Raw genomic sequence first — 24,239 nt, 5'->3', positions numbered from 1 at the left:
AAATGTAATCTACATAATCCCAAAAAGTAATTATTTATCATGAGAGGGCCATAAACAATAACTAGTAGTGCTGCATACTCCAACAAAGATTGCAATCTCATCTTCCTGGTAAAATAGTTATAAAGGAATGAGGTGTAGTCACTTTGAGGACACACGCTCAAGTACACAGTACAAACATGATACAAATATTAAAATACAAAATATTTGATATGATGTATTTTCTATTAAACAAAACTGTATGAATAAGGATTGGAATGACTTGTATGCTTTCTAAATATAGTTTAGCAAACTATAAAATGACAAACTATAAGATTTCACCCTCCTTATAACTGTAAAATACATATTTGTATGTTTAGTGAAAATGTGCATATGTTCTTAAGGTCTCTCTAGCCCCCATCACGGTGAAAGTCTAATAGAGTTTTATGAACTCGTTAGAATCTCGCCTTTTATCTCATATTAATAATGTCCGTCTATGACAACCTGAGGGTGTTTTTCAGTTCAAAATCTATTAATTATTTTAGATTAATGGCTATAAATTGATCACTGAATGTGCTACTGTGATGAAACCACTCTCTACCACTCTGCTACATTTTAATGATTGCAGGCATGTGCTTTGTCAGGAGTTGGTGGACATTCAGAAGAGCAAAAATAAATGGTAGGAGGGACATCCCAGCTTCAAGTGGTTTCAGATTTCACTACTTCACACAGGCTCAAACAAATATTAAACTGTGTACATCGTAACCAGGGTTATCGCTCAATGCAAGCCATTTCGATCTACGGTGTCCACAGATAGATTTCTAAGTGAAAATGTAGGTCGGAACCGGTACCTGAACCACGCAGGTCCCCTAAATGTATTTACTTTGCCACCATGGCCTTTTTTTTTTGCCTTTACCTCCCTTATCTCATCTCCCTTATCTCACCTCACTAGCTCACATCGTATATAGACTTGTTTATACTGTATTATTGACTGTATGTTTGTTTTACTCCATGTGTAACTCTGTGTCGTTATATGTGTCGAACTGCTTTGCTTTATCTTGGCCAGGTCGCAATTGTAAATGAGAACTTGTTCTCAACTTGCCTACCTGGTTAAATAAAGGATAAAACAAATAGGGGACTTTACATTAAGAGTCCTTTGGTTGTTCTCCAGTGCTGCTCAGCCCAGATTATTACTGTAGATACACACTGAAATGGAGATGGATTTCTATGGCCAGACTCCCCCATGGGTGTCTCCGCCTAAAGAGTCCAGAGGGCCCTCCAGGACGAGTCTGTGATTTTAAATACCAACATTTAACCTCATAAGCCACTTTGGGATTCTCTCTCTTTTTCTCTCCTGCTCAATCTCTCCCTAGAGTCCCTTGCCGTTTCTTTTTACTCAATATGCAACTGTTGTTTCATTTCGTGCCCTCCCTCTCTGAAATGTGGCATCTATTGAATCAATTATTACTATGCTGGGGGAACATTATTTGTTAAGCCAAGTCAATGCTGCCCTTCAGAAAGAAAGAGATTAGATCCTAACTTCAGACCAGACAGCATCTGCAATACATCATCAACAATCAAGGCAGTCATCACTAGCTAAAGGGTTAGCCCTCCGGAATAGAATATCGGAATAGAATGTCGGAATAGAGCGCTGTCTCAAACAGAGAGGAGGAAGGCAGGTTATCTGAGGCCACTAAAGTTCTATGTACGCAGAGACAGAGAGAGAAAAGCTCCTTGCATGGTTTTCTTCTGTGAAATAATAGAGATTACAAAGACAGACTGACAATCCTCTGCAACAGACCTGAGACTTTATCCACATGACTCAATGAAATGGTCTCTCTGACTGGACTGGTGGACAGCATGTCAATAGAATGTTAGAAATAACACAGAGGAAGGGCAACACTTGTCAAAAACGAGTGGCAACAAGAACCATGTGGGCTGTGTGAGTAAATAAAGAATAAACAAATGCTATCCAAGTTCCCAATGACTTGACACAGAATTTAAAGCAAGTTTCACAGTGAACTACAAGCAGATTCCATTAAAGTGGCCTTAAGCTGAATAAACAAGAGAACGTATTTAAATCACACATTAGGATTTTCTACACATGGAAACTGTTCTGATGGATCGATCAGCAAACTTTGGCAAAACAAATCGCACCAGTTTTTTAGGAGCACAGCAACACAATCCTTTCATAGAAGGGTTGTATAATAGTTTCATATTTACAGCGGTTGTATAACGGAGAGCATTTTGCTCCTCAGTTCAACACACTCCTATTTCACTGGAGGTGTTGTAACAAAATCCATAGCATTGCTTGCTTTCCCTGTTTAGAAGGAGCATCTATCCACCACCCACTCTGTCCTATCTCTCCCCATTCAGAAATCACTTTAATCCAGATCAGCCAGCCACACCGCACAGAGACACTAATCTGACTGTCTGCTTTTCACCACTACCGGCAGGAAAGCAAGCTCAAGCTGCAGAATCTCTTAAACACAGTCAATCTAAATATCTAAACAAGAGCGTCAGGTAGAGGTAGTTACAGGATACCAGTAAGGCCCTTTGCACCAAACACAACCTTCTCATCCTCATTCGTCAAGAGAGAAAAGTCTATTATTACCATTCTGTTGCCAAGCAAACATCGCCATCAGTGTAACTGTCAGAGTGCACCGTGTTGATTAGCCTGTCATCTCCCATTCACACAGAAGAATCTGGTGGAAAGGTGAGGAGAGCTACTTGAGACAGGAGAGCAGAAGAGCTACGACCCCAAAACGAACACCTCATCATTGATTGATGCATTAATGAATATATCTTTCTGCTTTAAAGCTACTTTATACAGCTAATCTGAACCTTGAGGTGACAGCTATTTCAAGAGGTAGCTTGCTACATGCCCTCTTCCTTAGAGAGGTAATATGAAGAAAGAGAAGCAAGTTCCCCTAAAGTACTGAAACATGGATGTGGATAATCCACAGTTATCCGCCCTGTATTTAATTTCTACTCCCAGAACTGCAGCCTATGCAGCATAGTCGAGTCAGATTTGATTTATGACAAGATTATCTGGCTCAAGGAGGGAGAGAGGGGAGGGGTGGTGTAGCGGGGTAGGAGGGAAGGAGTGAGTGAAGGATGGGAGGGAGACAGGTGGGAGGGGGGAGGGGACGATTTAAAAGTGCCACAGCTATTTTAAGTGGTGCGAAACTTTGTGAAAAATGCCAGATGCGATGTCTTCTCGCTGCATATTCAAGTGTGCTCTCAAGTTTCACAAGAAAGTTCTCCTAACATCTCGTCTGTTTGGCTTTGTCACATTTGCGTGGAGGGAAAGGAAGCAGCCTTCACTATTAACACACCAAAAAGTCCCTCGTCTTCTCTTCTGCGCTCCAGCCGACTCTTTTATCTGTGCCATTTGAGCTTGTGAACTTCACAACATACAGTATTCATACCAAGGTATGTGCTCCATTGGGCTGCCATTGAAACAGAACAAAGGGGCATCAGAATTCTCAGGTGTGTGTGAAATATATTGTTCCCGTCTCAAAGATTAATACAGAAGTGTGTGTGAGTGTGTTTGCGTATCGCTGCTCACATAACAACCCATCCAACTGTACTTTTGTGTTTGTGGCTGTATTACAGACAGAGTCCGTTGAGGTTGGGGGCAGGGGCTGGAACCAAAGTGCTGCGCGTCGCCATGGAAACAGCGCCTGAGTGATAAGCTGCACTGCACTTGGAGTGTGAAAACGCTTCACAGCCATATTTCTGTTTATGGAAACGCTACGGAACCATCTAGCAGCCACCGATCAAGCTGTGAACAGCTCTCCCACTGAACAGATCTCATTGTGCCATATCTCAAGCTGTCTCACACGCTCACACATTTAGCCGAGCAAGAATGAGACGAAGGAAAGAAATACCAGCAACTTGATAGAAAAACGTCTGGGAAAGAAAGTTGTGGCTTTCCTTTCAGTCAGATGAGGCGTTTGAACAAGTTACAAGCTAAAAGCGCATAGAAAGGAGGCGTCATTATCCTGTTCGTATAGGAGAAAACTCCCTAAAACACTTAGAAACTGCGTATCATTATGTGGCTTAGTTATAATGTCCTTTGTGGTTGCTCATTGTAATATATTTTAGAACAGTGACTTGATCTAGTCAAGTTATCCCATTAATCTCTACTCCACAAGAAATAATCCTACAGTTCTTTTTTTCTTTCATCAAAGAGATACTTCATAGCCCAGAATTTCTTCAAAGTAAAAGCCTCTTTTCAGTGTAACAAATTAGAGCAAGGTCTGTCATTAATGTAGAGGAAGTCATGTTGCCCGGAATAATAACATGTTAATGGGGAAACACTTCAGTTGGCGAAAGGACATTAGGCGTACTAAAGAGACAGAAAGGAAGCCATTACAGCGAGGCTAGAGTACTTACATCACTCTTCTGAATGAGGCACCAGCAGTGCATTGATGTGATAATGATTTTCACAGTCTGCTATTTACCTGCTGTTTACTTAGAAACAGCATTGTAAAATTGTTACCTAATATCTTACTTAATAACTGCAGTTTAGTATCTTTGAGATTCAGTGGGAAAAAAGCACCTTTAGTACCAGAATCGTAAGGTGTGAGTTGAACACAACACATCAACACACCAATTAAATTATACATTTTTATTTTGTGTTGAATTAAAACTTTATTTATATATATATATTTTTTTTTTACCAAAGTAACAGTACTAAACTTTGAGACATTTAGAACCGACACTGATTTGATTTGTACAGACTTTGGCTAGCTCCACATGTTGAATCATTCAAATACTGACGAAGTAGAAAAATATGTCCGTATTACTGAACAAGTCAAAGTTACTCAGTAATTTAACAACGAATAGCACTTGACATCATTCTTCATAGAAACAGCACTAACACCATCAGCTAAGACACTGGTCTTTCTGCTGCTATATGAAATGCTTTACAATATACAAGATCTTTCAAAAGTTTTAGAATACCTACTCATTCAAGAGTTGTTCTTTTTCTACATTGTAGAATAATAGTGGAGACATTAAAACTATGAAACAACACATATGGAATCATGTAGCAACCCAAAAAGTGTTAAACAAATCAAAATATATTTTATATTTGAGATTCTTCAAAGTAGAATTGCCTTGATGACAGCTTTGCACACTCTTGGAATTCTCTCAACCAGCTTCACCTGGAATAATTTTCCAACAGTCTTGAAGGAGTTCCCACATATGCTGAGCACTTGTTGGCTGCTTTTCCTCCAGACTATGCGGTCCGACTCATCCCAAACCATCTCAATTTGGTTGAGTTCAGGGGACTGTGGAGGCCAGGTCAACTGATGCAGCACTCCATCACCCTCCTTCTTGGTAAAATAGTCCTTACACAGCCTGGAGGTTAGTTGGGTCTCCTCTGAACAGTTGATGTTAAGATGTGTCTGTTACTTAAACTCTGTGAAGCATTTATTTGGCCTGCAATTTCTGAGGCTAGTAACTCCAATGAACTTATCCTCTGCAGCAGGTAACTTCCTGTGGTGGTCCTCTTGAGAGCCAGTTTCATCATAGCGCTTGACAGTTTTTGCGAATGCACTTTAAGAAACATTCAAAGTTCTTGAAATTTTCCGTATTGACTGACCTATATGTCTTTAAGTAACAACGGACTGTCTTTTCTCTTTGCTTATTTGAGCTGTTCTTGCCATAATATGGACTTGGTCTTTTACCACATAGGGATATCTTCTGTAAACCCACCCTCCCTTGTCACAACACAACTGATTGGCTCAAATGCATTAAGAATGAAAGAAATTCAACAAATTAACAAGGTGTACCTTGTTAAAAGTTAATTGAAGTGCATTCCAGGTGACTACCTCATGAAGCTGGTTGAGAGAATGCCAAGAGTGTGCAAAGCTGTCAAGGCAAAGGGTGGCTCATCGATGAATATATTTTGATTTGTTAACACTTTTTTGGTTACTACATGATTCCATGTGATATTTCATCCTTTTGATGTCTTCATTATTATTCTACAATGTTGAAAATAGTCACACAAAAAAAAAACTTGAATGTGTAGGTGCTCTAAAACTTTTGACCGGTAGTGTATAATTGCACTTTCCACCAGGATTCAATACATTTAAGTGACAAGGGAAAACCTACAGTAATTGCATGTATATCAATAAGCATTGATATGGTGAGAAATTCTTTAAAGTGGCAATCAGCAGTTGAAACAATAACGTGTTTTCCCCACCACTGTTTTGCTAAAAAGCTGAGGGATGGTGCTGGAGAAATGGAACCACTCTCAAATTCATAGACAGAGCTATGGATGCAAGGACTGACCATCCATGATATTAAAATGATAGTTTTAATCACGGTTTGTTCAAATGTACATGTTTACAAGCATTGGAGTAAAACAAGCTTATATTTTGGGTTCTGATGGGGTACGACAGTTGAACTAAGCTCACGAGCCATTTATAAATTATATTCTTCAAGAATCAATGGGTACATATCAGAAATGTAAAAGTCAAACAACTTGATGTAGCAACGGGAGATTGGCCCTTTAAGACGTGGTAAACAAATTAACTGCATATTGTAAAGTGCGATGGGCAGTGTGAGTGTCTGGGCTTACAGAACAGACAGAGAGCGTTGTGAGTACCTAAGAGATGCTTTCAACCAATGACTGATTGGGCAACACTGGTAAACTACAAATGATCCCAATCGAGTGGAAGGGAAAAAAAAAAGAATGATATGCTAATTAGCATAGTACGACTCAGAGAGATGGGTCCAGAGAAATATCCTCGTTTTGGTTTCTTCCCAAACTCATTTTCTGCCACATTATCACACCAACAGGGTACAGTTCTTTTCCCCTGGTGTTTTTTTTCCCCAGAGTTATGCAACATAAAAGCATGAGATTTATTTTACTACACAACAGTTACAGTAAGTTCAGGTCCCAGGTGAGTGGTCTATTTTGCACTTAAACCCCAAACAACTGAAAAGTCAAATTAATAAAATTGGCAAAATCAACAATGAAATTAACAATGATAAGACAAGTAAACAGATACAATTCAAGGGATTCCAAATAAGTGAAAATGTTCACAACACAGATATCAGACCAATACTTTCCTCTCGCTCACCAAACTGAACTACAATTAACTCAATTGGGGGAGAGACTTAAACCAGCATAGACAGTAGCCCTCTGGGAACCAACCAACAGTCTGATATGAGTCGTCGCACAGAGTGATAATGTCATGAGTATGGGCCACTTGCCGGCCTCCGTTCTGTTTCTCTGATGTTCCCAGGAGACCACTGAGATGGGTGGAGCTTTCAGTTTTGAACCAATCAAGCCACATATTATCCCATAGCTCCACCCATAATGCAATGCAGCACACACAGCCTTACTTCAGTCACTGACCACAGAGCCCAAATGCACACCTGACCTACCAACAAAACTCCCTGGTTCATCTTCCAGACCAGTCCCTATCCCTCTCAGAAAAAGGAGGTGTCGGATGAGAAGGCCCCAACCAGCCTGAATTCGTCTCTCATCAGCACACAGATGAGGCGTTGGGGAGGGCCTTGGAGTAGGGAGGGGGTCACGGGACACATGTATGCAGCAGGATCTCACGCCCTGCAGGGGGAGGGATATCTGGCACACTGGCACCTCCCAATGGCTTTCTGTCATCAGTGCCACCCCCACGTCCTGTGTCTTCTTCCAATGGAGCCAATAAAGCAGCCTGTGGGGATGGGGCAAACAGAAGGGGGAAGTCAAGGTGGCTAACATTCAGGTCGACACAAAATGGAGAACGCAGAGCCCAATACACAGTAGACTTTCCATAGAAAAAGCCAAATAAAAATGTGGAACTGGGCCACGATATATTTTTAGGCAGCCTAAGCATGACCTTAGTAACATACTACACTCCACCAATGAGAGTATGACACCTGAGACTAAGGAAAACATACAACTCATTCTATTGCTCCATATTCTAAGTCATGGGGGAATGAAACAACCTTGACAGCGATCAGAGCTGGCGCAAGAGAAAGCGACTGTACTGGAAAACGACAGCAGCAAATTAACACAATCTATTTTTACTGAGCAGCAACAAATTACATAAATTAACAAGCTGATTACAAATTAACAAATGCCTGCTCACGTCTCCCAAAATCTCGTTTAAGGCGAGGAAAGGTAAGGAGACATTTAGTGGGCTGGAGCGATGCGGTGCTTGCTTCCAGATCAATGTTTGCATTTGTTTCGGTGGGGCACAGCATAACTCTGGAGGGATGCAAACACAACAAAGCCACACTATGCTAATTGCTAAAGCCAACTGGTATCAAACACAACAAAGCCACACTATGCTAATTGCTAAAGCCAACTGGTATCAAACACAACAAAGCCACACTATGCTAATTGCTAAAGCCAACTGGTATTAAACACAAAGCCACACTATGCTAATATCTAAAGCCAACTGGTATCAAACACAACAAAGCCACTGTTACGCACGTCTCTATGAAGAGGGAACGCGACACCCTGCTACAACTAAACTCTGTGAAGTGAAAAAGGTAGGGCTGTAGGTACGAGTAAGGATGACAACAGACAGAATGTGGTACCGTTTATAAGGACTTTATTCCTTTACACGGTAATATGGGGAAAAGGGGCTGGACGGAACCAAAGCAAAGAAAGTAAATCTCAAAGCCCCCCCTCCCTCTCCTATCTTACCTGCCTACCCACTACTTACCACCTGGTGCCCTAACCAAAATACAGGGGGTGGTCCGCCCAGGTCTTACCTAGTGTGCCTAGACAGCGAATATGCTACGGGTATATGTATGCCCGCGGGCCTCTTGCCTAAGCACTCCCTAGGTGCCTTCCCCTTCCCCCCTGGGAACAAATGAAACAGAATATTAAACAATTTCACAAACAAACAAACAAAACAAACGACATCAAATAAGCGCTATCTGAGCAACAAACTCACAAAACATACCAACTCTCAGCAATGAACTCCCAGCAAAATCTCTAGCAAAATCTCTTTCCTACAAAATTCCTTAGCAAATCTACCTCTAGCAAATCTACCTCTAGCAAATCTACCTCTAGCAAATCTACCTCTAGCAAATCTACCTCTAGCAAATCTACCTCTAGCAAATCTACCTCTAGCAAATCTACCTCTAGCAAATCTACCTCTAGCAAATCTACCTCTAGCAAATCTACCTCTAGCAAATCTACCTCTAGCAAATTTACCTCTAGCAAATTTACCTCTAGCAAATCTACCTCTAGCAAAATCTCTCTAGCAAATCTACTTCCAGCAAAAATTCTCTCCTCCTGCACAGAACACTGGCTTTTATATAATTGGAGAGAGCTGTCTTGACGAGGGGGCGGGGTCAGCTCTCCAATTAGCCATGGAGTCGACCAATCAGCTGCTTGAGGGATTTCAGGAAGCCATTTTCCTGAAATAAACACATGCAAATACACAAACTACAACACATAAACTGGGGAACATAACAGCCACACTATGCTAATATCTAAAGCCAACTGGTATCAAACACAACAAAGCCACACTATGCTAATATCTAAAGCCAACTGGTATCAAACACAACAAAGCCACACTATGCTAATATCTAAAGCCAACTGGTATCAAACACAACAAAGCCACACTATGCTAATATCTAAAGCCAACTGGTATCAAACACAACAAAGCCACACTATGCTAATATCTAAAGCCAACTGGTATCAAACACAACAAAGCCACACTATGCTAATTGCTAAAGCCAACTGGTATCAAACACAACAAAGCCACACTATGCTAATATCTAAAGCCAACTGGTATCAAACACAACAAAGCCACACTATGCTAATATCTAAAACCAACTGGTATCAAACAACAAGGCCACACTATGCTAATATCTAAAGCCAACTGGTATCAAACACAACAACCTACCAAAACACTTAACTATAAAACCAGCAGGCTAAAACTAGTATATACAGTGCATTTTGAAAGAATTCATACCCCTAGACCTTTTCCACAATTGTGTACTTATTCTAAAATTGATTAAATTATTTCCCCCCTCTTCAATCTACACACAATACCCCATAATGACAAAGCAAAAACATTTTTATTTAAAATTTTGGCAAAAAATAAATAAATGAAATATCACATTCACATAAGAATTCAGACCCTTTACTCAGTACTTTGTTGAAGCACCTTCGACAGCGATTACAGCCTTGATTCTTCTTGGGAATGACGATGCAAGCTTGGCACACCTGTATTTGGGGAGCTTCTCCCATTCTTCTCTGCTTATCCTCTCAAGCTCTGTCAGGTTGAATGACAAGCGTCGATACAAAGCTATTTTCAGGTCTCTCAGGAAATGTTCGACGCTTGGCATTCAGGCCAAAGAGTTCAATCTTGGTTTTTATCAGACCAGAGAATCTTGTTTCTCATAGTCTGAGAGTCCTTTAGGTGGCTTTTGGAAAACTACAAGTGGGCTGTCATGTGCCTTTTACTGAAGAGTGGCTTCCCTCTGGCCACTCTACGATAAAGGCCTGATTGGTGGAGTGCTGCAGAGATAGTTGTCCTTCTGGACGGTTCTCCAATCTCCACAGAGGAACTCTAGAGCTCTGTCAGAGTTACTATCAGGTTCTTGGTCACCTTCTTGGTCATTCTCCCGCGATTGCTCAGTTTGGCCGGGCGGCCAGCTCTAGGAAGAGTCTTGGTGGTTCCAAACTTCTTCCATTTCAGAATTATGGATGCCACTGTGTTCTTGGCTTCAATGCTGCAGAAATGTTTTGGTACCCTTCCCCAAACCTGTCTCAGAGCTCTACTGACAATTCCTTCGACCTCATGGCTTGGTTTTTGCTCTGAAATGTACTGTCAACTGTGGGACCTTATATAGACAGGTGTATGCATTTCCAAGGTGGACTCACAGGTGGACTCCAACCAAGTTGGTACAACCACAAATCCGTAGACACGAGCACCCTCATAGATATCATCCTAACTAACTCGCCCTCCAAATACACCTCTGCTGTTGTCAACCAGGATCTCAGCTATCACTGCCTGCATCTGTTATGGGTCTGCGGTCAAACGACCACCCCTCATCACTGTCAAACGCTCCCTAAAACACTTCAGCGAACAGGCCTTTCTAATCGACCTTGCCGGGGTATCCTGGAATGACATTGTCCTCATCCCGTCAGTTGAGGATGGCTGGTTATTCTTTAAAAGTGCCTTCCTCACCATCTTAAATAAGCATGCATGTGAGCAGGCATTTGTTAGCATACAAGATGGCGTAGCAGTCGAACGTCTTGTTGTGTCGTGTCCCTTGTATATATCGTTTTTTATATTTTTTAAACATATTTTTCTTTGCATATCTTTTAAAACATTTTGTTAAACCTCAACTTCTAAATACTCTCCTGCAACCCGCCTCACCCAATGTAGCTATTCTCTTCTAAAGTACTTATATCTACTTTGGATCCGGAACCCCTCAACTGAAGCTAGCCAGCTAACTACCAGCTAGCTACCAGCTATCAGTCAGCAAACCATTGCTAGCGGTCTTCAGCTAACCGGTCATCAGCTAACCTTTAGCTCGGAAAGCTCTCGCCAGTTCGAACAACGCGACTCTAACCAGAGCATAACGGACCTATTATTTTTTATCCTCGGATTCCCACCGGATTCCCACCGCAAACGGAACATTTTCAGCTGGATTCTTCACAACTAGCTATCTAGCTAACCGCAACCCCCGATGATTACTCCTGGCTAGCGTTTCCACCCACTTAGCTTGAAGCTAGCCCAGCCAGAGCTCCTGTGCTACCACTGAAGCATACACCTGGGCTACAATATCCGGACCCTCGACCGGTCTATCGATGTCACCGCATGAAGAGGAATAAACAGACTCACCCCATCGCGACGTCCTTGCTTGCTAATTCGGCCTGCTAACTGCTAGCTTGTTTAGCCCCGGTCTGCTAACTGCTACCTTGTTTAGCCCTGGCCTACTAACTGTTAGCTTGTTAGCACAGGCCTGCTAACCGTCTGAATCGCCGCGTCCCAAACACTCACTGGACCCATATTTACTTTCTCTTTTCGATTTTTAATTTGTTTATACCATCCGGTAACCTGCCTCACCCAATGTGATACGGAATCGCCATTATTTTTAATTTTTAGAACACACTCAAGAACCTCCAAAAGCTAACCAGCTAACTTGCTACAAGCTATTTAGTCATTGTTAGCCACTGCTAACTGTTTTTAACCTGGATAACACTTGCCAGTCCAGCTTCCCTGCCCCATCCACCGCTGCCCCCCTGGACACTGATCACTTGGCTACATAGCTGATGCATGCTAGACTGTCCATTAATCACGGTACTCCATTCTGCTTGTTTATGTTTTATCTGTCGGCCCCAGCCGCACTCAGGCTCTGTGTGTAGTTAATCCGAGCCCCCCTGCCTAGCCTACGCCATTTTACCTGCTGTTGTTGTGCTAGCTGATTAGCTGTTGTTGTCTCACCTACTGTTTTAGCTAATGTTTTAGCTAGCTCTCCCAATTCAACACCTGTGATTACTGTATGTCTCTATCAAATGTCAATATGCCTTGTATACTGTTGTTCAGGTTAGTTATCATTGTTTTAGTTTACAATGGAGCCCCTAGATCCACTCTTCATACCCCTGATACCTCCTATGTCCCACCTCCCACACATGCGGTGACCTCACCCATTACAACCAGTATGTCCAGAGATACAACCTCTCTCATCATCACCCAGTGCCTGGGCTTACCTCCGCTGTACCCGCACCCCACCATACCCCTGTCTGCGCATTATGCCCTGAATATATTCTACCATGCCCAGAAATCTGCTCCTTTCATTCTCTGTCCCCAACGCTCTAGGCGACCAGTTTTGATAGCCTTTAGCCGCACCCTCATACTACTCCTCCTCTGTTCCGCGGGTGATGTGGAGGTAAACCCAGGCCCTGCATGTCCCCAGGCACCCTCATTTGTTGACTTCTGTGATCGAAAAAGCCTTGGTTTCATGCATGTCAACATCAGAAGCCTCCTCCCTAAGTTTGTTTTACTCACTGCTTTAGCACACTCTGCTAACCCTGATGTCCTTGTCGTGTCTGAATCCTGGCTCAGGAAGGCCACCAAAAATTCTGAGATTTCCATACCCAACTATAACATCTTCCATCAAGATAGAACTGCCAAAGGGGGAGGAGTTGCAGTCTACTGCAGAGATAGCCTGCAAAGTAATGTCATACTTTCCAGGTCCATACCCAAACAGTTCGAACTACTAATCTTGAAAATTACTCTCTCCAGAAATAAGTCTCTCACTGTTGCCGCCTGCTACCGACCCCCCTCAGCACCCAGCTGTGCCCTGGACACCATTTGTGAATTGATTGCCCCCCATCTAGCTTCAGAGTTTGTTCTGTTAGGTGACCTAAACTGGGATATGCTTAACACCCCGGCAGTCCTATAATCTAAGCTAGATACCCTCAATCTCACACAAATCATCAAGGAACCCACCAGGTACAACCCTAAATCTGTGAACAAGGGCACCCTCATAGACGTCATCCTGACCAACTGGCCATCCAAATACACCTCCGCTGTCTTCAACCAGGATCTCAGCGATCACTGCCTCATTGCCTGTATTTGCTACGGAGCCGCAGTCAAACGACCACCCGTCATCACTGTCAAACGCTCCCTAAAACACTTCTGTGAGCAGGCCTTTTTAATCGACCTGGCCCGGGTATCCTGGAAGGACATTGACGTCATCCCGTCAGTTGAGGATGCCTGGTCATTCATTAAAAGTAACTTCCTCACCATTTTAGATAAGCATGCTCCGTTCAAAAAATGAAGAACTAAGAACAGATACAGCCCTTGGTTCACTCCAGACCTGACTGCCCTCAACCAGCACAAAAACATCCTGTGGCGGACTGCAATAGCATCGAACAGTCCCCACGATATGCAACTGTTCAGGGAAGTCAGGAACCAATACACGCAGTCAGTCAGGAAAGCTAAGGCCAGCTTCTTCAGGCAGAAGTTTGCATCCTGTAGCTCCAACTCCAAAAAGTTCTGGGACACTGTGAAGTCCATGGAGAACAAGAGCACCTCCTCCCAGCTGCCCACTGCACTGAGGCTAGGTAACACGGTCACCACCGATAAATCTATGATTATCGAAAACTTCAACAAGCATTTCTCAACGGCTGACCATGCCTTCCGCCTGGCTACTCCAACCTCGGCCAACAGCTCCGCCCCCCCGCAGCTACTCGCCCAAGCCTCTCCAGGTTCTCCTTTACCCAAATCCAGATAGCAGATGTTCTGAAAGAGCTGCAAAACCTGGACCCGTACAAATCAGCTGGGCTTGACAATCTGGACCCTCTATTTCTGAAAGTATCCGCCGCCATTGTCGCAACCCCTATTACCAGCCTGTTCAACCTCTCTTTCATATCGTCTGAGATCCTCAAGGACTGGAAAGCTGCCGCAGTCATCCCCCTCTTCAAAGGGGGAGACACCCTGGACCCAAACTGTTACAGACCTATATCCATCCTGCCCTGCCTATCTAAGGTCTTCGAAAGCCAAGTCAACAAACAGGTCACTGACCATCTCGAATCCCACCGTACCTTCTCCGCTGTGCAATCTGGTTTCCGTGCCGGTCACGGGTGCACCTCAGCCACGCTCAAGGTACTAAATGATATCATAACCGCCATCGATAAAAGACAGTACTGTGCCGCCGTCTTCATCACCATATTCTTATCGGCAGACTCAGTAGCCTCGGTTTTTCGGATGACTGCCTTGCCTGGTTCACCAATTACTTTGCAGACAGAGTTCAGTGTGTCAAATCGGAGGGCATGCTGTCCGGTCCTCTGGAAGTCTCTATGGGGGTGCCACAGGGTTCAATTCTCAGGCCGACTCTTTTTTCTGTATATATCAATGATGTTGCTCTTGCTGTGGGCGATTCCCTGATCCACCTCTACGCAGACGACACCATTCTATATACTTCCGGCCCGTCCTTGGACACTGTGCTATCTAACCTTCAAACGAGCTTCAATGCCATACAACACTCCTTCCGTGGCCTCCAACTGCTCTTAAACGCTAGTAAAACCAATTGCATGCTTTTCAACCGTTCGCTGCCTGCACCGGTAAGCCTGACCAGCATCACCACCCTGGATGGTTCCAACCTTGAATATGTGGACATCTATAAGTACCTATGTGTCTGGCTAGACTGTAAACTCTCCTTCCAGACTCATATCAAACATCTCCAATCGAAAATCAAATCAAGAGTCGGCTTTCTATTCCGCAACAAAGCCTCCTTCACTCACGCTGCCAAACTTACCCTAGTAAAACTGACTATCCTACCGATCCTCGACTTCGGCGATGTCATCTACAAAATTGCTTCCAACACTCTACTCAGCAAACTGGATGCAGTTTATCACAGTGCCATCCGTTTTGTCACTAAAGCACCTTATACCACCCACCACTGCGACTTGTACGCTCTAGTCGGCTGGCCCTCGCTACATATTCGTCGCCAGACCCACTGGCTCCAGGTCATCTACAAGTCCATGCTAGGTAAAGCTCCGCCTTATCTCAGTTCACTGGTCACGATGGCAACACCCATCCGTAGCACGCGCTGCAGCAGGTGTATCTCACTGATCATCCCTAAAGCCAACACCTCATTTGGCCGCCTTTCGTTCCAGTTCTCTGCTGCCTGTGACTGGAACGAATTGCAAAAATCGCTGAAGTTGGAGACTTTTATCTCCCTCACCAACTTCAAACATCTGCTATCTGAGCAGCTAACCGATCGCTGCAGCTGTACATAGTCTATCGGCAAATAGCCCACCCATTTTTACCTACCTCAACCCCATACTGTTTTTATTTATTTACTTTTCTGCTCTTTTGCACACCAATATCTCTACCTGTACATTACCATCTGATCATTTATCACTCCAGTGTTAATCTGCAAAATTGTAAATATTCGCCTACCTCATGCCTTTTGCACACAATGTATATAGACTCCACTTTTTTTTCTTCCTATTGTGTTATTGACTTGTTAATTGTTTACTCCATATGTAACTCTGTGTTGTCTGCTCACACTGCTATGCTTTATCTTGGCCAGGTCGCAGTTGCAAATGAGAACTTGTTCTCAACTAGCCCACCTGGTTAAATAAAGGTGAAATATATATATATTTTTTAAAAACTCCATTCAAAAAATGTAGAACCAGGAATGGAAATAGCTCTTGGTTCACTCCAGACCTGTCTGCCCTTGACCAGCACAAAAACATCCTGTGGCATTCTGCATTAGCATCGAATAGCCCCCGCGATATGCAACTTTTCAGGGAAGTTAGGAACCAATATAAACAGGCAGTTAGGAAAGCTAAGGCTAGCTTTTCAAACAGAAATTTGCATCCTGTAGTACAAACTCAAAAAAGTTCTGGGACACTGTAAAGTCCATGGAGAATAAGAACACCTCCTTCCAGCTGCCCACTGCACTGAGGCTAGGAAACATTGTCACTACCGATAAATCCACAATAATTAAGAATTTCAATAAGCATTTCTCTACGGCTGGCCACGCTTTTCACCTGGCTACCCTTACCCCGGTCAACTGCCCGGCACCCTCCACAGCAACCCGCCCAAGCCCCCACAATTTCTCCTTCACCCAGATCCAGATAGCTGATGTTCTGAAAGAGCTAAATCTGGACCCCTACAAATCAGCCGGGCTAGACAATCTGGACCCTCTCTTTCTATCATTATCTGCCGAAATTGTTGCAATCCTTATTACTAGCCTGTTCAACCTCTCTTTCGTATCGTCTGATATTCCCAAAGATTGGAAAGCTGACGCGGTCATCACCCTCTTCAAAAGGGGGAGACGCTCTAGACCTGTCACGGGATTCTTCTGTTGAAGGAGAGGCGGACCAAAACGCAGCGTGGTTATTTAGATACATCTTTAATAAAGCTGAAAATAGAACAATATACAAAAACAAGGACTGTGAAAAACCGAAAGCAGCCCTATCTGGTGTAACAAACACAAAGACAGGAACAATCACCCACAAAACCCAACACAAAACAGGCTACCTAAATATGGCTCCCAATCAGAGACAATTTTTTATTTATTTCACCTTTATTTAACCAGGTAGGCAATTTGAGAACAAGTTCTCATTTACAATTGCGACCTGGCCAAGATAAAGCAAAGCAGTTCGACAGATACAACGATACAGAGTTACACATGGAGTAAAACAAACATACAGTCAATAATACAGTATAAACAAGTCTATATACAATGTGAGCAAATGAGGTGAGAAGGGAGGTAAAGGCAAAAAAGGCCATGGTGGCAAAGTAAATACAATATAGCAAGTAAAACACTGGAATGGTAGTTTTGCAATGGAAGAATGTGCAAAGTAGAAATAAAAAATAATGGGGTGCAAAGGAGCAAAATAAATAAATAAATAAAATACAGTTGGGAAAGAGGTAGTTGTTTGGGCTAAATTATAGGTGGGCTATGTACAGGTGCAGTAATCTGTGAGCTGCTCTGACAGTTCATGCTTAAAGCTAGTGAGGGAGATAAGTGTTTCCAGTTTCAGAGATTTTTGTAGTTTGTTCCAGTCATTGGCAGCAGAGAGACTGGAAGGAGAGGCGGCCAAAGAAAGAATTCGTTTTGGGGGTGACGAGAGAGATATACCTTCTGGAGCGTGTGATACAGGTGGGAGATGCTATGGTGACCAGCGAGCTGAGATAAGGGGGGACTTTACCTAGCAGGGTCTTGTAGATGACATGGAGCCAGTGGGTTTGGCGACGAGTATGAAGCGAGGGCCAGCCAACGAGAACGTACAGGTCGCAATGGTAGGTAGTATATGGGGCTTTGGTGACAAAACGGATTGCACTGTGATAGACTGCATCCAATTTGTTGAGTAGGGTATTGGAGGCTATTTTGTAAATGACATCGCCAAAGTCCAGGATTGGTAGGATGGTCAGTTTTACAAGGGTATGTTTGGCAGCATGAGTGAAGGATGCTTTGTTTTGCGAAATAGGAAGCCAATTCTAGATTTAACTTTGGATTGGAGATGTTTGATATGGGTCTGGAAAGAGAGTTTACAGTCTAACCAGACACCTAAGTATTTGTAGTTGTCCACGTATTCTAAGTCAGAGCCGTCCAGAGTAGTGATGTTGGACAGGCGGGTAGGTGCAGGTAGCGATCGGTTGAAGAGCATGCATTTAGTTTTACTTGTATTTAAGAGCAATTGGAGGCCACGGAAGGAGAGTTGTATGGCATTGAAGCTTGCCTGGAGGGTTGTTAACACAGTGTCCAAAGAAGGGCCGGAAGTATACAGAATGGTGTTGTCTGCGTAGAGGTGGATCAGAGACTCACCAGAGCGACCTCATTGATGTATACAGAGAAGAGAGTCGGTCCAAGAATTGAACCCTGTGGCACCCCCATAGAGACTGCCAGAGGTCCGGACAGCAGACCCTCCGATTTGACAAACTGAACTCTATCAGAGAAGTAGTTGGTGAACCAGGCGAGGCAATCATTTGAGAAACCAAGGCTGTTGAGTCTGCCGATGAGGATGTGGTGATTGACAGAGTCGAAAGCCTTGGTTTCTCAAATGATTGCCTCGCCTGGTTCACCAACTACTTATCTGATAAAGTTCAGTGTGTCAAATCGGAGGGTCTGCTGTCGAGTCTGCCGATGAGGATGTGGTGATTGACAGAGTCGAAAGCCTTGGCCAGATCAATGAATACGGCTGCACAGTAATGTTTCTTATCGATGGCGGTTAAGATATCGTTTAGGACCTTGAGCGTGGCTGAGGTGCACCCATGACCAGCTCTGAAACCAGATTGCATAGCAGAGAAGGTATGGTGAGATTCGAAATGGTCGGTAATCTGTTTGTTGACTTGGCTTTCGAAGACCTTAGAAAGGCATGGTAGGATAGATATAGGTCTGTAGCAGTTTGGGTCAAGAGTGTCCCCCCCTTTGAAGAGGGGGATGACCGCAGCTGCTTTCCAATCTTTGGGAATCTCAGACTACACGAAAGAGAGGTTGAACAGGCTAGTAATAGTGGTGGCAACAATTTTGGCAGATAATTTTAGAAAGAAAGGGTCCAGATTGTCTAGCCCAGCTGATTTGTAAGGGTCCAGAATTTGCAGCTCTTTCAGAACATCAGCTGAACGGATTTGGGAGAAGGAGAAATGGGGAAGGCTTGGGCGAGTTGCTGTTGGGGGTGCAGTGCTGTTGACCGGGGTAGGAGTAGCCAGGTGGAAAGCATGGCCAGCTGTAGAAAAATGCTTATTGAAATTCTCAATTATGGTGGATTTATCAGTGGTGACAGTGTTTCCTATCTTCAGTGCAGTGGGCAGCTGGGAGGAGGTGTTCTTATTCTCCATGGACTTTAAAGTGTCCCAGAACCTTTTTGAGTTAGTGTTGCAGGAAGCACATTTCTGCTTGAAAAAGCTAGCCTTGGCTTTTCTAACTGCCTGTGTATAATGGTTTCTAGCTTCCCTGAACAGCTGCATATCACGGGGGCTGTTCCATGTTAATGCAGAACGCCATAGGATGTTTTTGTGTTGGTTAAGGGCAGTCAGGTCTGGGGAGAACCAAGGGCTATATCTGTTCCTGGTTCTACATTTTTTGAATGGGGCATGTTTATTTAAGATGGTTAGGAAGGCATTTTAAAAAAATATCCAGGCATCCTCTACTGACGGGATGAGATCAATATCCTTCCAGGATACCCCGGCCAGGTCGATTAGAAAGGCCTGCTCGCGGAAGTGTTTCAGGGAGCGTTTTACAGTGATGAGTGGAGGTCGTTTGACCGCTGACCCATTACGGATGCAGGCAATGAGGCAGTGATCGCTGAGATCTTAGTTGAAGACAGCAGAGGTGTATTCAGAGGGCAAGTTGGTTAGGATGATATCTATGAGGGTGGCTTTGGGGAGGTACCTGGTAGGTTCATTGATAATTTGTGTGAGATTGAGGGCATCAAATTTAGATTGTAGGATGGCTGGGGTGTTAAGCATGTTCCAGTTTAGGTCGCCTAGCAGCACGAGCTCTGAAGATAGATGGGGGGCAATCAGTTCACATATGGTGTCCAGAGCACAGCTGGGGGCAGAGGGTGGTCTATAGCAGGCGGCAACGGTGAGAGACTTGTTTTTAGAGAGGTGGATTTTTAAAAGTAGAAGTTCAAATTGTTTGGGTACAGACCTGGATAGTAGGACAGAACTCTGCAGGCTATCTTTGCAGTAGATTGCAACACCGCCCCCTTTGGCAGTTCTATCTTGTCTGAAAATGTTGTAGTTTGGAATTAAAATGTCAGAATTTTTTAATGACAATGACTAACACCTGCCTCTGATTGAGAACCATATCAGGCCCAAACACAGAAACAGACAAACGAGACATCCAACATAGAATGCCCACTCAGATCACACCCTGACCAAACAAAACATAGAACATACAAAGCAAACTTTGGTCAGGGTGTGACAAGACCCAAACTGCTACAGACCTATATCTATCCTACCCTGCCTTTCTAAGGTCTTCGAACGCCAAGTTAACTGATTACCGACCATTTCGAATCCCACCGTACCTTCTCCGCTATGCAATCTGGTTTCAGAGCTGGTCATGGGTGCACCTCAGCCACGCTCAAGGTCCTAAACGATATCATAACTGCCATCGATAAGAGACATTACTGTGCAGCCATATTTGTCGACCTGGCCAAGGCTTTCGACTCTGTCAATCACCACATTCTTATCGGCAGACTTAACAGCCTTGGTTTCTCAAATGACTGCCTCGCCTGGTTCACCAACTACTTCTCAGACAGAGTTCAGTGTGTCAAATCGGAGGGCCTGTTGTCCGGACCTCTGGCAGTCTCTATGGGGGTGCCACATGTTTCAATTCTCTGGCCGACTCTCTTCTCCGTATACATCAATGATGTCGCTCTTGCTTCTGGTGATTCTCTGATCCACCTCTACGCAGACGACACCATTCTGTATACATCTGGCCCTTCTTTGAACACTGTGTTAACTTACCTCCAGACGAGCTTCAATGCCATACAACTCTCCTTCCATGGCCTCCAACTGCTCTTAAATGCAAGTAAAACTAAATGCATGCTCTTCAACCGATCGCTGCCCGCACCTGCTAACCAGTCCAGCATCACTACTCTGGATGGTTCTGACTTTGAGTATATGGACAACTACAAATGCCTAGGCGTCTGGTCAGACTGCAAACTCTCCTTCCAGACTCATGTTAAGCATCTCCAATCCAAAATTAAATCTAGAATTGGCTTCCTATTTCGCAACAAAGCATCCTTCACTCATGCTACCAAACATACCCTCGTAAAACTGACCATCCTTACGATCCTTGATTTCGGCGATGTCATTTACAAAATAGCTCCCAACACTCTACTCAACAAATTGGATGCAGTCCATCACAGTGCCATCCGTTTTGTCCCCAAAGCCCCATATACTACCCACCACTGCAACCTGTACGCTCTCGTTGGCTGGCCCTCGCTTCATACTTGTCGCCAAACCCACTGGCTTCAGGTCATCTACAAGTCTCTGATAGGTAAGGCCCCGCCTTATCTCAGCTCACTGGTCACCATAGCAACACCCACCCGTAGCACGCGCTCCAACAGGTATCTCTCTAGTCACCCCCAAAGCAAATTCTTCCTTTGGCCGCATTTCCTTCCAGTTCTCTGCTGCCAATGACTGGAATAAATGGCAAAAATCACTGAAGCTGGAGACTCTTACCTCCCTCACTAGCTTTAAGCACCAGCTGTCTGAGCAGCTCACAGATCACTGCACCTGTACATAGCCCATCTGTAAATAGCCCATTCAACTACCTCATCCCCATACTGTATTTATTTATTTATTTATCTTGCTCCTTTGCACCCCTGTATCTCTACTTACACATTCATATTCTGCACATCTATCACTCTAGTGTCTAATTGGTATATTGTAATTACTTCGCCACCATGGCCTATTTATTGCCTTACCTCCCTTTTCTTACCTCATTTGCACACACTGTATATAGATTTTCTTCAACTGTATTATTGACTGTATGTTTTGTTTATTCCATGTGTAACTCTGTGTTGTTGTATGTGTCAAACTGCTTTGCATTAATCTTGGCCAGGTCGCAGTTGTAAATGAGAACTTGTTCTCAACTTGCCTACCTGGTTAAATAAAAGGTGAAATAAAAAAAATAAAAAAAGTTGATCAATGGAAACAGGATGCACCTGAGCTCATAGAAAAGGGTCTGAATTCTTATGTAAATAGGTTACTTCTGATTTATATTTTTTTATACATTTGCACAATTTTATATATTTTTTTACTGTCATTATGCCATTATGGAGTATTGTGTGTAGATTGAGGAGGTAAACTATTTATTTAATACATTTTAGAATAACGCTGTAACGTAAGAAAATGTGTAAATGCTGAAAACTTTCCAAATGCACTGTACCTAACCACTCAGAACACAACAACCTACCAATACTTAAATAGAAAACCAGCAGGCTAAAACTAGTATATACCTAACCAGCAACCTGCCACTACTTTAGTGTACATACTAAACAGCAGGATACACCTAGCCTATTGCATATACAGAAACATACAGTCATGGCCAAAAGTATTGAGAATGACACGAATATTAATTTTCACAAACTCTGCTGCCTCAGTTTGTATGATGGCAATTTGCATATACTCAAGAATGTTATGAAGAGTGATCAGATGAATTGCAATTAATTGCAAAGTCCCTCTTTGCCATGCAAATTAACTGAATCCCCCCAAAAAACATTTCCACTGCATTTCAGCCCTGCCACAAAAGGACCAGCTGACATCATGTCAGTGATTCTCTCGTTAACACAGGTGTGAGTGTTGACGAGGACAAGGCTGGAGATCACTCTGTCATGCTGATTGAGTTCGAATAACAGACTGGAAGCTTCAAAAGGAAGGTGGTCATTGTTCTTCCTCTGTCAACCATGGTAACCTGCAAGGAAGCACGTGCCATCATCATTGCTTTGCACAAAAAGGGCTTCACAGGCAAGGATATTGCTTCCAGTAAGATTGCACCTAAATCAACCATTTATCAGATCATCAAAAACTTCAACGAGAGAGGTTCAATTGTTGTGAAGGTGGCTTCAGGGCACCCAAGAAAGTCCAGCAAGCGCCAGGACCGTCTCCTAAAGTTGATTCAGCTGCTGGATCAGGGCACCACCAGTAGAGAGCTTGCTCAGGAATGGCAGCAGGCAGGTGTGAGTGCATCTGCATGCACAGTGAGGCAAAGACTTTTGGAGGATGGCCTGGTGTCAAGAAGGGCAGCAACGAAGCCACTTCTCACCAGGAAAAACATCAGGGACAGACTGATATTCTGCAAAAGGTACAGGGATTGGACTGCTGAGGACATTTTCTCTGATGAATCCCCTTTCCGATTGTTTCGGGCATCCGGAAAAAACTAAAGGTGAGCACTACCATTAGTTCGGTGTCATGCCAACAGTAAAGCATCCTGAGACCATTCATGTGTTGGGTTGCTTCTCAGCCAAGAGAGTGGGCTGACCCACAATTTTGCCTAAGAACACAGCCATGAATAAAGAATGGTACCAACACATCCTCTGAGAGCAACTTCTCCCAACCATCCAGGAACAGTTTGGTGACGAACATGGCCCTTTCCAGCATGATGGAGCACCTTGCCATGAGTTAAAATGATAACAAAGGGAACAAAACATCAATATTTTGGGTCCATGGCCAGGAAACTCCCCAGACCTTAATCCCATAGAGAACTTGTGGTCAATCCTCAAGAGGCGGGTGGACAAACAAAAACTCACAAGTTCTGACAAACTCCAAGCATTGATCATGCAAGACTGGGCTGCCATCAGTCAGGATGTGGCCCAGAAGTTAATTGACAGCATGCCAGGGCGGGTTGCAGAAGTTTTGAAAAAGGAGGGTCAACACTACAAATATTGACTCTTTGCATCAACTTCATGTAATTGTCAATAAAAGCCTTTGACACTTATGAAATGCTTGTAATTATACTTCAGTATTCCATAGTGACATCTGACAAAAATTTCTAAAGAAGCAGCAGACTTCTTGAAAATTAATATTTGTGTCATTCTCAAAACTTTTGGCCACGACTATACTACTCCCTAGTATACAGCATGGGTCTTCAACCTTATCCTGCCCAAGGACCCCCTCCCAGGCAAACCGGAGACCCAGGGATCCCTATCAAAAGTGACCAAAAACATTTGTTTTCCTACTGTACATGTCTTGTCCTATCATCAGGTGAATGATTTTTAAAATTTGATTTCACCTTTATTTAACCAGGTAGGCCAGTTGAGAACAAGTTCTCATTTGCAACTGCAACCT

The 24,239-nt window shown here is 43.5% G+C and overlaps 1 pseudogene; it reads right to left on the bottom strand.

Annotated features, from left to right (window-relative positions):
• Positions 1–6,252: 6,252 nt before the first annotated feature.
• Positions 6,253–24,239, bottom strand: part of LOC118386433 (rab3 GTPase-activating protein catalytic subunit-like) — a 78,879-nt pseudogene continuing 60,892 nt past the window's right edge.

The sequence above is a fragment of the Oncorhynchus keta genome, chromosome 7 (assembly GCF_023373465.1).
Source record: "Oncorhynchus keta strain PuntledgeMale-10-30-2019 chromosome 7, Oket_V2, whole genome shotgun sequence".
In the NCBI taxonomy this organism is placed as follows: Eukaryota; Metazoa; Chordata; class Actinopteri; order Salmoniformes; family Salmonidae; genus Oncorhynchus; species Oncorhynchus keta.
Note: the sequence above shows the minus strand (reverse complement) of the source record. Positions and strands in the feature narration are given on the sequence as shown.